We start from the raw sequence: 18,836 nt of genomic DNA on the forward strand, positions 1-18,836 counted from the left end.
GAATTTATAAATTTTAATGGGATGGCTTTGACATTCACTTATGTCACTCCGTGGCACAACCTTTCGCTCCTGTGTGGTTCAGCAGTGATGGAGAAAGGACTACTCGTTTCTGATAGACCTTGAGCGTGTCAATGCAAGATTATTCGCCTCTTGAATAGACTCCCAACTTCCCGCTTATATCATTAGCTTTCCCTTGCAATTTTATTTAGTATTAGTTATCATGCTAATATGGGACTATATAATTTCACTATTGGCTTGATATCAGGTCAAGTGTTTCATTTGAGTTGTACTAAACCACCAGTCTTAATCAGGACTGCTTTTCAAACGTTCCCTCTCACCATGAGCTCCCTCATTCTACAATTGATCCCCGAAAAAATAAAAAGAATTACATCTAATCGAATTCATAATTACATTTAATCAGACTTCAATGCATAAATGGCGTTTATATGACGTGCATTACGGTTCCGTGTAGTCGAACCATATTATAGGGACCTAAACGTTGTGCAATAAAATATATTGCAAGCACAGTGGCCATGAGTGAGGGGAAATTTACGTAAACTGCACTGAAGAACCAAAGAAACTGATACACCTGCCGAATATCATGTAGCTCCCCCCCCCCCCCCCCCCCCCCCCCAGCACGCAGAAGTGCCACAAGACGATTTGGCATAGATTCAACTAATGTCTGAAGTAGTGCTGGACGGAACTGACACCCTGAATACTGCAGGGCTGTCCATAAACCCGTAAGAGTACGAGCGAGCGGAGATCTCTTCTGAACAGCACGTTGCAAGGCATCCCGGATATGCTTAATAACGTTCATGTCTGGGGAGCCTGGTGGCCAGCGGAAGTGATTAAACTCAGAAGCGTGTTCCTGGAGCCACTCTGTAGCAATTATGGAAGTGTGGAGTGTCGCATTATTCTGCTGGAATTTTTCAAGTCCATTGGAATGCACAGTGGACATGAATGGATGCACGTTGATCAGACAGGCTGCTTACGTACGTGTCACCTGTCAGAGTCGTATCTAGACGTGTCAGGGGTCCCATATCACTCCAACTGCGTACGCCTCACGCCATTACAGAGCCTCCACAAGCTTGAACAATCCCCTGCTGACATGCAGGATCCATGGATTCATGAGGCTGTGTCCACATCCGTACATGTCCATCCGCTCGACACAGTTTGCAACGAGACTCATCCGACCAGGCAACATGCTTCCAGTCATCAACAGTCCAGTAGAGGTGTTGACGGGCCCAGGCGAGCCGTAAAGTCTTGAGTCGTGCAGTCATCAAGGGTACATGAGTGGGCCTTCGGCTCTGAAAGCCCTTGTCGATGGTGTTTCGTTGAATGGTTCTCAAGCTGACACTTGTTGACGGCCCAGCATTGAAATGTGCAGCAATTTGCGGAAGGGCTGCACTTCTGTCACGTTGAACGATTCTCTTCAATCGTCGTTGGACCCGTGCTTGCAGTATCTTTTTTCGGCCGCAGCGATGTCGGAGATTTGATGTTTTACCAGATTCCTTATAGTCACGGTACACTCGTGAAATGGTCGTACGGGAACATTCCCATTTCGTTGCTGCCACGGAGATGCTGTGTCCCATCGCTCATGCGCCGACTGTAACACCACGTTCAAACTCACTTAAATCTTGATAACCTTGCTTTTTAGCAGCAGTATCCGATCTAATAACTGCGTCGGACACGTGTTGTCTCATATAGGCTTTGCATGCTTAAATATCCCTGTATTTGAATACGCATGCCTATACCAGTTTCCTTGGCGTTTCAGTTTATTTGCTTCTTCCCTTCTTTACCCCAGGGCAGCGTTTCAAAGTCCATTGTTACAGGGCAGCTAGAATTACTACTCCTGCGTAATAATATCAGTACTCCAGCATTAATTACCTAATCTAGAGCAAGATCAGAGTTAAACAAAACTAATAATGAGCTCGCATTTCGTATTCCCTGCCATAATAAAACAGAGAAGACAATTGCACTTGACGATTCCAGCCAAAAATGAGTAGTAAGCTTGCGGTCTTGCCAAAAGGATCGCTTGGACATTACTGCCTTTTGGACTTCGATAGTATTTCTTCCCGGTCAGTACCACACACGTCTTTGCGGCCTTCGTCAAATTGCTGGCACCATTTCACTATGGTTGGGTGTGACATTCCATTTGGTCGACATTCCGCCAGAATTTCACAGCGAATCTATCGAATTGAGACTTTTGCTTAGAGGAATCACACTGTACCGCGTGCTTGTACTTTGGAGTATAATTCCAGGTGCTGCGCAATTTCACTCGCGCACTGTGATGCATCTGTTAACCGTACTGCAGGTAACCCAGGACATGCACTCCATCTGACAACGTGCCGTCCTCGTTACTCAATTGTTTTATTGTGGGCCGACATGTGTAACTTTCTGAAGTACCTATGTGCATCAGCCACGACTGGGATGGTTGCAGAGAACAACTGATGACACCGAGAATAAAGAAAGGAAAAATTAACATAGAAAGGAAAACTAGAAAATTAATGAACATGACATACATCAGTTTATCTTCAAAAATGTTGATAGCATGTTGGCGATCAACAACTGTGTTTCAGAACTAGTCATTCTAATGCCAGCTATGTGGATTTCAGTTCAGTCAGCATGTGCCAGTAGATCACATACAGGTGACATATACAGGGTGTTACAAAAAGGTACGGCCAAACTTTAAGGAAACATTCCTCACACACAAATAAAGAAAATATGTTATGTGGACATGTGTCCGGAAACGCTTAATTTCCATGTTAGAGCTCATTTTAGTTTTGTCCACCTACGCTCAATGCAGCACGTTATCATGATTTAATACGGGATACTCTACCTGTGCTGCTAGAACATGTGCCTTTACAAGTACGACACAACATGTGGTTCATGCGCGATGGAGCTCCTGCACATTTCAGTTGAAATGTTCCTACGCTTCTCAACAACAGATTCGGTGACCTATGGATTGGTAGAGGCGGACCAATTCCATGGCCTCCACGCTCTTCTGACCTCAACCCTCTTTACTTTCATTTATGGGGGCATTTGAAAGCTCTTGTCTACGCAACCCCGGTACCAAATGTAGAGACTCTTCGTGCTCGTATTGTGGACGGCTGTGATACAATACGCCATTCTCCAGGGCTGTATCAGCGCATCCGGGATTCCATGCGACGGAGGATGGATGCATGTATCCTCGCTAACGGAGGACATTTTGAACATTTCCTGTAACAAAGTGTTTGAAGTCACGCTGGTACGTTCTGTTGCTGTATGTTTCAATTCCATGATTAATGTGATTTGAAGAGAGGTAATAAAATGAGCTCTAATATGGAAAGTAAGCGTTTCCGGACACATGTCCACATAACATATTTTCTTTCTTTGTGTGTGAGGAATGTTTCATGAAAGTTTGGCCGTACCTTTTTGTAACACCCTGTATAAAAGGGGCGCATGCACATCGCTTTAGCTGAGAAAAAGCACTCTGGTTCATGGAAGAAGCAGGGCAGGTATAAGCGAAGTACTAATCTACTGCCGGCTTCTCTAGGATGAAGCATGACCAGGTGTCATAAAGAACTTTTTGTGAAAAAGACAGTTGTATGGAGAGGAAAAGTGATGCAGATTATTCATGTTTTGGATTTGCTGGTCTCGTATCTCTTGTATTTAGCAGTTAAAATTAATGGATATAGGTTCCGCCTTTTACTCAAAACACTGTTTTTCCTTGTTACTCAAAGACCTTTCAGCACCTCTGTGTCAGCATCAGTGGGTTTTACTTATTGGAGAACTGTAAAAAATTAACATATTTTAATTTGTAACTGATCTATCAGAAGAGGTCTAAAGACAGTTTTTGTTGTTACCTTGATTTTAAATGATGTGGTTTTGCGGGACCATCTGTATGGTGTCCTGCACTGATAAGTTGTCATCTGCTAACCGTGAATTTTATCACCGAGTTAATCCATCCCTTGATTTTTTTTAAAAACGTGATTTTGGTGTGGCAATATGTTTTGTATTTATACTTGTTATTACTTACGTTTTCTAGCGACTGATCCTTCTTCCTTCTGGTTCCGAGGGCACTGCACACGCATATTAAACGTACTTTGTGTATTTTCGGTTTTGCAATTACAGCCGGCCGCTGTGGCGCTTCAGTCCGGAACTGCGCTGCTGCTACGGTCGCAGGTTCGAATCCTGCCTCGGGCATGGATGTGTGTGGTGTCCTTAGGTTAGTTAGGTTTAAGTAGTTCTAAGTTCTAGGGGACTGATGACCTCAGATGTTAAGTCCCATAGTGCTCAGAGCCATTTGAACTTTTTTTTTTTGCTGTCACCTTTTCATTTCGCAAAGCGCGGTGCATACAATGTTGTTGCGTGTCCTAACCCCGTCGGTGTTCATTTGTTCTCTAGTGAGGTTGGCCCGGAATTTGAATTTTGCAACATTTGCCGTTCAGTTCGCATACGAAGAACATGCTGGAACTTTTTTTTTTTTAAATACTGAGAACACCTTCGAGCCCTAAAACGTAACAGCACCCATAGCACGTTTCCTGACCACCTAATAGCCCATAACCACCTTTCAAATACAATAGGAAAACACTTAAAAATACTGAAATCCAGCCAGAGCCTATACCACCAACTGACAATAGAAGAAAACTTGCAAATGCAGAGGGCAGTAGCAAAAGGCCACCAAGTTTTAAATGAACACACTACTCAGTAATGGCACCTTTTTAAAACATTAAAGGAACATTACAGAAAAGGCAACACAAACAGCTAAAAGAGCTTACACACACACACACACACACACACACACACACACATACACACACACACACACAAATTCAAATTCCGTGCCAAACTCACTAGGGAACAAATGAACGCGGACGGGTTTAGGAGACACAACAACATCGTTTACACCACGTTCTGCGAATTGATAAGGCGACTGCAAAACCGAAAATATGCAAAGTACATTTAATATGTGTGTGCAGTGCCCTCGGAACGAGAAAAAAGAAGCATCAGTCACAACCAAATACGAGTAAGAATAAATACAAACACAAAGCATATTGCCACACCAAAGCACGTTTTAAAAAAATCAAGGGTTAGGTTAACTCGCTGATGAAATTTACATTTACGTCGTTTGGTTTGCAGATGACAACTTATCAGTGCAGGGCACCATACAGATGGTCCTGGAAAATCAAAGTAAGAACAGAAACGAACAAAAACTATCTTTAGACATAATTCTGTTAGATCAGCTACAACCTAAAATAGGTTCACTTTTACAGTTGACCAATAAACAAAACCCACGGATGATGACGTAAGGGGGCTGAAACATGTTTGGATAACAAGAGAAAACAATATGTTGGATAAGAGGCAGAACCCACATCCAATAATTTTAGTGCAGATTACTTAATCGAGTAACAGAATGACTCTTTCCGATTAGGTTGTAGTTGGTGCGGAAGACTATTGTATTTCCTGGTCGGTGAACTGCGCTTTCATCCTATGATTCCTCCGCTAATCGCACCTGCCGTTTGACATTACATGGAAGAAGCCTCCCACTCTCATGGGCTTTCAGAAAAATAACGATGATGATGGATGATAACATCACGCTTTGCTGATGCTCAAAATGTGATTTTTTACCTTGAAAACAGGTTACGTGACCTGTGCAAAATGACAAACTTCACGTGTTTTGTACTTTTTTTCAGTTAATACGTACAGTTTTTCCGCGTTATTTTCTTTGTACATATAATTTTCTTTTGCACTTACAGTTAAAAACGCTATAGATATCATTTATTGGTGCCACTACCAGTACATGGACACTAATTTCGTAAAACATAATGTTTATGTTTGTATTTTGCGTACAGCTGCATATAAAGTTTATGATGATGCTGATAATAGCTTCATTTGAAGGGTAAATATCTGCTATGTAAGGCTTACCAGAAATGTTATGAATAAAAAGTAGTTAATAATAAATACACAGCTGCCCTTATGTTTTAACAGTACCTGAGAGTGTTGCAAAAGCTGATGCTCTTCCTATACGCTACTGACGTTCCAAAATGAGCTAGGGACGGTTACCGGCTTTAGCAATAGTATAAACAGAAAAAGAAAGATCACGAAACCTGGTTTCACTGAACGATGAGTCCGTTTTGCAGATACTAAAACGAGGAAAAAATCATTTAAATAAGTCAGAAATTTAGGTCACTGAACACACACATATCTCTGATTCATAGTCACGTACTTCTTTTCGCTTCTCTTACGTCTTATGACGCTGTATTAGATGTGATACTAATTCACATTGTTGGGAAGTTAATCCGTGCTCTAACTAACTAATTTTTAATGTCTTAATTCTTGACGTAAGGTTAAAGTGTAAATAGTTAAAGACCAATTTTCGAAGTAATTGTATTTCATGTATTCTCGTTTCTGTTACACTCGCTTTCAATTTCTTGGTATTGATCAACTTTAACGTTCATTCCCTAACAGTCGTCTACAGAAAATATTAGAAACAAAGAACGCAAAATATTTGAGCAGATGTCACTACGCAGTGTGCACAAATCTTTGTAATGCAAATATCGAATAAGGCACACCTGCATTTCATGTGTTTGTTACAGACTTGGAGGGGTTCAGGAAAACGTTTAGGAATCCCTGATCTATGTTTCAACAGTTTTAAAAGTTTCTTCTTCAGAAGCATAATTCCACTGTTACACTTGCAAGACATCTCCGTGATACAAATCCGCATAACAAATGCAGTATGAGCAAAAGGCAAAGGTGGCACATTCAACAGTCTATCTTATAATGAATGGCAATACTAAAAATATATTTACAGATACTCGATAGATGTAATTAGATGCCTGTCATGTGTTAATGCGCACCGTCTACCTAAATACCAAATTATGTGTTGGTACACGCTGACCAATTGCAGCAAATAGTGCGTCACAGGTCCTAGTTACGTTCTCGAGGAAACAATTATCAACATTTTATTTTTGTTCTTACAAAGCTCCATTACAAAATCTTGATCTTACACAGATGTAATTGTAGTCAACTGCCGAGTATTCTTCCAGGTTGTACGACCGTCGTCCATGGAACTCTTCTGTCCCCGACGTTTCGTCCAAAGCTACGTTGGACATATTCGGAGGTGCTCCTGGGTGTGCTGAGTCTTGCCGACTCAGTTGGTAAGACAATACCTGTGGCGTCATACTCGTATTATGTTTGCGCTAGCCCAAGTTTCTGTCCCCTTAACGCTTCTACTATTCTTATTTATGCAACCACCTGTCCATACAAGACATTATCGAAATTAGTGTATGCATAATGGATTAAAATAAAAAAGGTTGTTATTAAAATACCTATTATGACAGCAGCAAGTACATCCGCAACTAGTCACTGCTTTGAACATCACAGCGTCATAATACCATGGTCGACAGCGGATTACTGCGCTTATGAAATCAAGTTGTTACATAAATAACAAAATGTTGTTGCATTATAAAGTTGTGACAAGGTAAAAATTACAAACAATAATTATGTTCACCAATGAGCGATATCTTGCCAGTGACATCCAAAGCCGCTGCTGCTTGCTCACTGCTGAGTGTCGTGTCCGTTTGCAATGCTATTGTAAATATAATACTGCCATTAATCTGTATATTTTAAAATTTTTTTTGTTCCATAATAATTTTGAAAAATTAAGAAAATACTATAACGAGAGTAAGCTTTTGTTAAGTGTAGTTTATCTATTTAAAATAACCTCTTTGACGTAGATGGAATAAATATATTGAAACATATTTTGTAAATTATTAGATAATATGTCAAGTACAACTGTAATTAATTATGTCAGTTTTGTATGTATATGCTGTTATGCAATTCTAGGTGGTTCATACTTAGGTTTTTTGTAAGCAGAAGTGTAAATTGAAAAGGTGTAGGGATCATAGGTGGAACGGAACTCCGTTCTGTGGTGGAATGGAAAAGGTGGTGGGGCGCGCAAGTGAGATTTGGCGCACAGGTGGCTCATCAAGTCGGTAGCTGCCCTGCAAGTGGTGAACACGCATTACGTTGGTCAAGCACTAGAGGCCCCGAATTTACCTGAAAGACTGGATTTTTGGCCTCAGATGTGTTCTACATGATTGGCGCAGTACGGCAATAAATTAATAGCTCAGAAATTTGCAATTTTATCGTCGCCACCAAGAGGAAGACAGAGCTATGTATATCAAGAGCCGTACCTGCGCAATGTTACTACAAAACAGCACCGCCTCATGCCACCTTCGACATCAGTAACAGGCAAAGTACTTTATTTAGAAGTGTATCACAGTATGAACCATCCATCTTCAATTAGTGGAATATAAGTGTTAAGTGTACCTCTGTGTTTAACCGTGATTTTCCTATGTCATTTACCTCAGTAGGGTCCTTACCTAAACGAATTTATTTCGAGTATCCTGATGTTTATTGAAGCTTGAATAATAGTAAATTACTGGCAAGAGTACTGTTTTGGTAGTAAATTCTGAAAATCATTATTAAATACTAAAGTTTGCACGTATCAGTTTAAGGGCCACCGCTTTCCGTGATCATGAGGATAAGTTTTCGATAGTATTTCTGAAAGAAAAGTAACATAATTGTTTAACTGCAACAATCTTAACAGTAATTGTTCGTGTTGCTTCTCCATGTCAAAGAAAGCCAGACAAATGTTGGAGTTAGTAAAAAGTTAACAAATAACAGTCCTAAAGAAATGAAATATAGTCGTGTTAAATAATAGTTTTGGTCATATGAATGACAGCTATAAGTTTAATATTTTTTTGTATCCTTGTTGAAACATATGTGTGTCTTCTTTAAATAATTACTGAAGTATAGTGATAAATTCTATAAGTAACAGAAAGTGGGATTAATAGTACTTACTGCCAAGTGACCGTAGTAAGAAAGTAGTGTCGAAAATTGACTTCATCTTTTTGTGTAGACACTGTGCCCGATTTGGGCTGGCAGCCGTTTTATTAAGCGAAACAGTTTATTGTTATAACAGGCTTTGTCTGATAAAAGGTTTCCAAAAGTAATTATTCTCACTGCTTTTCCCCCAAACTGTATGATTCGGAGAAAAATAGTTCGATACTTTACCGTTGGGTTGAACACGGTTAAAATATCTCTCCGAGAGTCGATGGTTTGGAGTGTTAGTACTGCGTAATTTTGTGGTGGTGTTCCTGCCGGTACTTCTTACACTGTTCTGACATTCCGAATCGCGGGTCTTCCGTCTTTACGGTGGCAGAACTTAAACGTTCTGGTTCCGTATTGACGAGAACGCGAAAGCACCGTTGCACGTTAAACAATTGTCTGCTGTGCTTATGAAAATCACAAAATCTATGGAAAAGTTAGGATGCTAATGAAAACTTTGACAGTACCGTAATATTTAGCGAACTATTAACACGTATGGTCATCAGATGACTACTGCGCTGAATCATTGAATCATATTATCCCCACAAGGAGGAAAAAAACTATTATACTTACGACTGTTCATTCATCAGTTTTTCAGGCTCTGTTATGTTACTTTTATAACTTTTCATTCGTCAGGGATATCCATTTTCATTTCGTTAGGTGCTAAGTGCAAAATTTTCGCTGTATCTACAATGCTGCCCGCTACATGTGTAGTGCTACGTAAATATTGGCCAAATGCAGTCTTATTTTTTGGGGCGATATGTTGTTTATACCTAGTTGCAAAATCACGACTAGTTTGGTCAATAGAAATACGATCACACATTCCACAATTCAGTCTTTACAGGCCAGATATTTCACACTTTCTGTTATTTTTAATCTTTTTTATCTGTTTTATGTCTTAATTTGTACCGCAATTGGCCAGGTGTCCGTAACTCGACATTGTCATGCTTGGGAAATGCATATCATAATCTTTCAGTCATACGACCGTAATACTTCAATGTAACACACTTTTTACCTGTACGTCAAGTCATAACATGCTTATTTTTTCTATTTATTGTAATAAGAGTCATCGCGCATGAACACATAATAAATTTGTAAGTGTAGAATATTATGGGCTATAAACGCAGACGGCGCGCACGAATACATGTTTCGCAGCTGATGGCCTCTATTGGTTCTCTGTGAACACAATTTATTGTAATACTGACCTTCAGCGTAATCTTGGCTGTTGAATGTAACATTTCTTTATTATGGTCATGTCACATCTGTCATGTGGACCTGTATCATGTAGAAGTCATGCAAAGGTATCAGTGGAATTATGCTCTATCAAACAACCTTATTCGAAATTTGCGTCACACTATACAATACTGTATATTGCCAACGGTTGTAGTACTTTTCATTCTTTGTGCTTAGCAATATAGTAGGCACTGGTCTGAGAATGAACATTAACTTTCGAAACTAATCACCACAATGAAATTGTACGCAACTGACAGAAACGCCAATAAATAATAATCTAATTTAAGTTGCTGGTCCACTTACCAACAAAATGTTGAAATGACATAAACAAATGTTTGTTTTTTGAAATTCTTTAAAATTTGCCTTGAGTAGAACGCAGAATTTATTTCGTGTTGTCTACAATAATGTATGTACGGGTAGCTGTTTCAAGAATTGATATTTCGGGAAAGCTGAAAAAATATTTTTAGGACAATATTTCGCTCTAAAGCATTAATATCAAAATAGACTTTTAATTTTTTTTCTTTTAGTTCCGGTATTTTACTTTTTGATCGAAGTGGTAGGCCAGTTTGATAGCGTTGAACCGGGGAAGGTGGGCAAGTTTCTGTCAATCACGAAGCGTGGGGCATCTTTCGTTGATTTTAGGAGGTCCAGGCGCAGAGGCAGAGGGGGCCACATTTTATCTCCTCTTTTTGCCCAAGGTCAGAGTCCATGACAGAACCACCCCAAATAATAAGATTTCTAGTTTATCTGGTTTTTTTTTCGTAACGATGAGTAACTGTAATCACCATTTGAAAGGTTCCTGCTATGGGCGTGCATAACTGGACATATTATGTTATATTTAGTATTCGAAACAACAGTGATGAAAAAAAAACAGCTTTACCAAGAAAGAGACCGCCCCTGTAGCTGCGTGGTCAGCGCGAAGGAATGTCATACCTAACGGCCCGGGTTCGATTCCCGGCTGGTTCGGGGATTTTCTCCACTCAGGGACAGGGTATTGCGTTGTCCTTATCATCATCATTTCATCCCCATCGACACACAAGACACCGAAGTGGCGTCAACTCGAAAGACTTGCACCAGGCGACCGGTATAACCGACGGGAGGCCCTAGACACACGGCATTTCCATTCTACCAAGAAGGAGTTGTGCGACATAAACGAAAGTTGGTAGGCATGTTTGTACATCTGAAAGATAATGTATATTTAAATTTTACGCTCATGGCATAAGAGTGGCTTATCAAATTTGCGTCGAATACACGCTGTAACGGTTGTCAGTGTTAGTTACCTTTGAGACTGGACACGGTGAGTTAATGTTAGTCAAGAATGTTTTTAAGGTGACAATGAATCCATTACCAATACGTCACTTATTTTGGACGTGGTCTTGTAATAGGGGTAAGAGAAACTGGATGTTAGTTCTGAAAATAACGCAGAAAATCTTGGCAGGTACGTAGCCTCTGCAAATGACTGCTGGCAGCGGTGGTCACGAGAATGGACGGTCGCGATGTCGGGGCTCCGGACGGCCACTACGCATTTCCGAGAGGGAAGACCATCGTGTTCGACGTAAGGGTGCGGCGCATCGTACTGAATCACCAGCAGCACTTTGAGCAGTAGTCTCACAGCAGTGACAACGAACTGCTACAAATCGGTTACTCCAAGGACACCTCCGAGCTAGACGCCCTGTAGCGTGCATTCCCTTGACCCCAAACTACCGCCATTTGCAACTTCAGTGGTGTCAGAGCTTATCGGAGGGCAGGATGGAGATGTCTTTTCTGATGAAAGCTTGTTATGCGTCGGCGCCAGTGATGGCTATGTTTTGGTTAGAAGCAACCTGTCTAGGTGCTAGACACACTGGACCTATGCCTGAATGTATGGTCTGGGGCGTGATTTCGTATGACAACAGGAACACTGTAGTGGTTATCCCATGATGCTTGACTGCAAATGTGGACATCAGTCTGGTGATTCGACCTGTTATACCGCCACTCATCTGCAGCATTCCAGCGGCTGTTTTTCAACAGCATAACGATTGCCCACATACCGCTGTTGTAACCCAATATCCTCTACAGAGTGTCGACATGTTGCCTTGGCCTGCTCAGTCACCAGATCTGTCTTCAATCGAGCACATATGGGACACATCGAACGACAACTCCAGCGTCAAACAGAAACAGTATTGCCTGTCCTTGTATTGACTGACCAACTGCATCCTACAAACTGATATCCGGCAAATGTGCAACACATATCATTCACGTTTACGTGAACGCATTCAACGTTCTGGCTGTTTCATCGGTCATTAATGTATCAGCGTTTCACTTTTCGAATGGCGTATCTCGCGCTTACATTAACCAGTCATCTTGCAATACATTACCTAGTGTTGCAATTTTTTCCGTCAGTGTATTTTAATACGTCGCATGTACTCCTATATTACGCATGCGCCAGTAGAAACAGAGAACTTTCCATGAATTTGTAAACAGTTTTTCATTTCTCGGGGTTATTCTGGTTTTCACGTCGATCGAAGACGTCATGTTAGGACGTAGTCTGCCCGTGATTCTGCAGAACTGAGCTGCATCTGTGGCCAAACCCAAGTGGTTTATCTTAGACAGGCAAACGAGTTAGAGCATAGAAGCTTGAGCAAAGAGCCACTGGCTCAGAGGAACTGCTGTTTGTGATAGACTTTCCCGCCGCTAGAGCACTTGGGTGGTATGTGCTTTTGCCATGCTTATGATATTTTTTCATTACGTATTCTCATAATTAAAATCTCTCCTTGAGTATGTCTGTGTGTGTGTGTGTGTGTGTGTGTGTTTGTGTGCATGTGTTTGTGTGTGTGTGTGTGTGTGTGTGTGTGTGTGTTAGTGTCAGAGAGAGATATATGTATATTCAACTTGATATATACAATAATCACTACATACCTCTTCTGAGTTTAACGATTATTTGAGTCGCGTATATTCCTTACATGGTCAATCTTGGGCGATCTGCAATGTATGGTAACTAAATAAAATTTCACAGCGAAGATCGTCATGGTAATAGAGTGTACGTACGCAATGTGAAGCGACTTGTAACACTAATGGCTAATATGTTTTAAAAATTCAAAAGCGTAAGATACGATGATGACAGCATAGCCCTCTCGAAACCGGTCATCCAATAAAAAGTTTTTTTTTTAGCGATCTTGGATTGTGAAGTTTTCTTCAGTTATCATTTTTATCATTTCAGACACACTACGTGAACAGATACATGAAATCTGATCATTAAAATCTTTTCTTGCACGAAGATTATCCCATGAACTCAGGCACTAAGCCAAGTAGTCATTACATTTCTCTGTTAATTTATTACATAAGTGCTGTATTTGGTAATGTTTCATTGTCATGTATTTTGATATGCGTAACATTTCTTGGCAGGTTTCACTGTGTGAGTTCATGTGCTCTTGTGATGGTCGCTTCTCCGCCACGTTCTTCGTAGTTATTTGGGAATTTGCTACGCCGAAATTGGTGGTGAGCTCATAATTTCCTGGGCAGGAAATTCTCGACAAATTCGAATAATGCGCTCGTATTTTCTTGCTCTTGTGTCTTATTAACCTGCATTCAAGACTTATTTCGCATTTTTTGATCACATGCTGCCTATGTTGACAATTTTGTTACCTTTTTCTTAAAACGAATCTTCTGTCTGAAAATTCAAAAAAATGTGTGTGTAATCTTATGGGACTTAACTGCTAAGGTCATCAGTCCCTAAGCTTACACACCACTTAACCTAAATTATCCTAAGGACAAACACACACGCCCATGCCCGAGGGAGGAATCGAACCTCCACCGGGACCAGCCGCACAGTCCGTGACTGCAGCGCCTTAGACCGTGTCTGAAAATTAATGACGTTTCTCCAGGACAAACAGAAAGAGAAGGTTTGTGTTAAGAGATGCAAGGTTTTAGCTTCCTGTTACGTCCTCATCCACTGTACTGAAACAACACTCACCATAGAAAGCACACAACTATTTACAGAGCAAACTTCTACAGAAGACAAAGCCGATGTAGGAAACAACAGAGACTGTAGCAATACAGAAAGCAGGGATCTAATCAAGCATCTAAAGTACATGACTTGAAGCACTAGCTTCTTCATTATGAGATTTTAAGCTGAAATGTAGAAGAAATTTCTTTTCCTGAGTGTAATAGTTTTAACTTTGGCGTACAGTAGAATCTGACGAATCAGTTCGTCAATTTTGTATTATCTTAAAAATCTGCCTTTATGAATGGTTTCAACTGTGATATGCTACAACAAACCTTACAAGCTGAAAAGAGAGTTACAAATCAGGCAGGGGACATGAGATACACAACTGACACTGGGCCCTTCCTTATACAGTTTGTAAGAGAATATCTTACGAAAAATGAAACGCCATGACATTTGCATGGTTAATAGCCACACCATTTCTCCGTGTAAGAACGGGATATACCGTGACGTTCATTTGGAAATTTGTGGTAAGGTCTTATGGGACAAAATTGCTGAGGTCATCGGTCCCTAAGCTTACGCACTACTTAATCTAACTTAAACTTACACTAAGGACAACACACATACCCATGCCCGTGGGAGGACTCGAACCTCGTTCGGGGGGAGCGGCGTGGACCGTGACAAGACATCTCTGATCGCGCGGCTACCCCGCCGTCCGTGACGTTCATAATGAGACTTAAGTGGCTGAGTAAACTGAAGGAGTGCCAAAGGACAAGGTCTCGAAATACCTGAGGGATGTCTCCTTAGGCGGTGTCTGCAAAGATGTTGGAGTGGACAGCAAATGTACACGTGCTACCCCGAAGGCCAGCTTTCGTGAATGAGGAATATGAATAGTATTAGTAATTCGGTAAATATGTCTCCTTATGCATGCACATGGAGTTCGAAAATTCCCTTAACAAACTTCTAGGACTTGTAGAGAAGAGTGAGCACATAATATTTTGCGTTGGAACCCATGTCCGGAAACGTACTGTTTCCGTTCTACGACAGTTTCACTTCAGATGTGTAACGCGTCCACGTCTGCTGACGGAAAGAGAAAAGTCCCAGACTTGCTTGTCCTGGTATGCAATAGGGTAGATAGTATGGCGTGCACTGTGTCAGACGGTCACCTGATGTGACTTCATTTTAATTTACGAGTCTCCTGGCCGCTGCAGTAGAAACTGAAGTGACAGGAGATGGAATGGAGCGTGTTTACCACAGCATGCTTCGTAGACACAGTGTCTGTAACAACGTTGGTAGTCACCGCGTCGAGTCATTGTTATAAAGCATCAGTATTGTTCTGTATTTACAGTGTGTTGGGCTCTTTTCTTGCTTTGCAATAATGCAAACACATAGCTTTCATATGTTAATACAAACAAATGTACTTAAGTGATGAATAGATATTTCTTTATGTTTCATTTAGAATTGTTACCTAATAATCGTACTGTGTCACGTCTAAGTCAATTCTTCAAGCAGAAGTGGATGAGTTAAACATCTGAATAGAAACCGTAGTAGAACGGAAATGGTGCGCTCCCGGACATGGGCTCCTATTGAAAATATTACATACTCATTTCCCTTTACAACTCCTATAAGGTTGTAACGGGATTTCCCGAATACCCTGTATAGTCGGTAAGTCACTGTACGCTCTGTGGCGGAGGGTACTTTGAACACATATTAACGATTATCTTCCCATTTGCGGAGTGAAATTCTGTGCGCACTCTGAGTTAATTCTCATGATCCCCATGGGAGAGATATTCTGGTGACATCATAATGATTGCGATGTCTTCTTGAAATATAGGTTCTGCAAATATCTCCAAGAGAATTTCGTGAGAGTTCCGAGAATTCCCATTTACGTTGCCCATTACGCTTTTGTATGACCTATACTGAGCTGTTACGATCCCAGCAGCTCGTCCCTGAATTCACTCACTATTGTCGTGACTACTTGGTAAAAACACTAGAACAATGTGCGACCTCGTAATCTGTTCGATAATATAACTTGCGATATACTTCTCGGAATTGCAGCTGGATCCTCAAGTCAATTTTTTTGCTGCTGAAATTTGTCGAACTGTCGTTAGCGACTTTGTGTTATTCTATTTCATTACTATTTTATTTGTGTTTTCCTATCCCCAGCTCTCATGTAGAAGAGTGGACAGATTGAAGGCTTCCAGTTTGCTACCAGGGACGGAGCTATGATGGAGCCGGCGCCCCTTTGTAGGCCATCAGATAGTACGCAGCTCATGCGCCATGTGCCGCGAGTGCTGTCCTCCACTGCAAAAGATACTAGCAGCGTCGCCGATAGCGGAAGCAAATGAAAGGGTACAGTGCCTTAAGTAAATGTGAAAAATCTTCTGTCAGTTGAGAAGTGTTTTAATGCAGGTTGGTGCAGGATTTCACAACTTGCTCAGATGATAGCCCTAACTCTTGTTAATACGATCATGAGTCAACCTAATTTCCGTGGATTCTTTCAGAATACAGTCTCAGTACTTAGATGCGGCAATAACCACCAGTTTCTCATTACATGTCACTGCGTGTTCCTCGGCAAAGCATTGCTCTTCCATGGTGGAGTTTTCGTGCCGCTGTAACTCTGTGTGGTGGCTATTTTCCGCACAGCCGTAATGAACAGCACGAATAGTTTGACCTATATACGCTTTACCACAGCGGCGTGGTATCTAACAAACACTGGGTTTCCTTAGCCCCAGATCATCTTTAACACAGCCCAAAAGTGCCCAACCCAGGCCAGCGGAGAAAACACAGTCTCAAAATGATAGGAAAGCCGTTAATGCAGATTCATATTTCCACACTTCCAGCGGCGCTGCTAGTATCGTTTGGATTCGATGCAGCAGTGATGGTACTTGTGACACATGCATGAAGTATTCTTTGCCAGGATACACAGGTGTCCCGGTTCCAGAATAGAATCCACTGGACGGGGCTCGGCTACAGAAACCGTTCACCTGAAGGTGACAGCCAATTGTGGAATCTGGAAGATACGGATGCAGCCTGAGAAAGAGTACACTAGATAAATGTAACATTGGCCATGTCTTGCATATGATTTCATTTATGGATGCATTGAATTTACTTAGAACCCTTCAATAAATTTAAGTTTTGCGTTCACTTTGCCTATTACTGATTTTATGTGATCATGTGCTTAAGACGTGCACCATTGATCTAATGATAGGGACCTGTTAGGTATTTGTCTTTTTTACTATAGGAAACACCTGACTTTTAATGAGAGCTGCCATTATTACATCAAGTGGAAATTTTGTCCAAATATTTCTGCATTTCGTTAAACGGTTCTCACACAGGACACACTCCTCACATTAAAAAACACGTTAGATGTAGTGTCCGTCATGGCTGCTGCACGCTCTGAAACGACCTGCTAAATCTCACGGAACGTGCTGCTGTTCGTGACTGACGGGCGCAGAGCTCTCCAGCAGCAGTTCTTGGCTGCACCTGGCGTGCAAGTCATACAGATTCTTTACGAAAATGGACCCACGTAAAATAGCAGGAGCAGCCCTTTTAGCTATTGTCAAAGAAGAGAAAATCGCGAAGAGGTTTCTGGAGTGGTCGGTGGCTTGAACATTGAATTGCTGGTTGAGGAGCATTACATAATGCTGTACAACTATCTGAGACACATATTAATAGAAGCTACTCATTAACTCAGTAGAATTTTCATCACACTTTCGATTTTCAGCTGAATAAAGTATAGTCTCTAAAGTCTATTTATGCATTATAATATCCGTATTCTCGATGTTGTATTGACCACCATCTCTCCAAAGTAACGTATTTAATATAGGTTTGGCCGGCCGGAGTGGCCGAACAGTTCTAGGCGCTTCAGTCCGGAACCGCGGGACCGCTGCGCTTTTCAGGTTCGAATCCTGCCTCGGGCACGGATGTGTGTGATGTCCTTAGGTTAGTTCGGTTTAAGTAGTTCTAAGTTATAGGGGACTGATGACCTCAGATGTTAAGTCCCATAGTGCTCAGACCCATTTGAACCATTTGAATATAGGTTTCACTTTGGGACTTTGTTTCGTAATTTAAGTCGAGTGGAAGGGAAATTTTGTCGAAGCTGCTGACTATAATTTGAAAAGATTTTTACCAGCCAGATACAAATGTGAGGCGGCCAATTAGACAAATAGATAGGTGTATATATTTTACACTAAGTCACAAACTTCCAGTATGTCACTTGTGTTTACTTTCGAACATAGACAGGCAGTCACAGTAAGATTTCTGCTACTGGGGAAACATTCCAGTCGTTGTCTTATGGAATAAGAATTGCAGCAGTTATATTATTTATAATAAATAACGTCGATCTTTAATAAGGAAGACTCACTAAGGCGAAAAACACTTAGCCTGCTACCTGTCTCCTTAAAGTTCATGACGCTACCAACTATGCTATGGCGTGGACTGGGCGGTTTTTTAGGTTAGAAGGCCTCAGGAAAGTACGGGGTGGGCTACAATCTAAAAGGGTGCATGACAAATACATGACGTGCTTGGATCAAGGAACAGTCGGAGTTGTAGTTGTAAATTGTTGTAGTTGTGCTGGGAAAGTCCCTGAGCTTCAAGCGCTAATAGAAAGCGCAGAAGCTGAAATCGTTATACGTACAGAAAGCTGGCTAAAGCCTGAAATACGTTCTGCAGAAATTTTTACGAAGTCTCAGACGGTGTTCAGGAAAGATAGATTAGGCAGAATTGATGGTGGAGTGTTTGTGTCTGTCAGTAGTGGTTTATCTTGTAGTGAAGTCGAAGTAGATACTCCGTGCGAATTGGTATG

Source organism: Schistocerca americana, chromosome 5 (assembly GCF_021461395.2).
Source record: "Schistocerca americana isolate TAMUIC-IGC-003095 chromosome 5, iqSchAmer2.1, whole genome shotgun sequence".
NCBI lineage: Eukaryota > Metazoa > Arthropoda > Insecta > Orthoptera > Acrididae > Schistocerca > Schistocerca americana.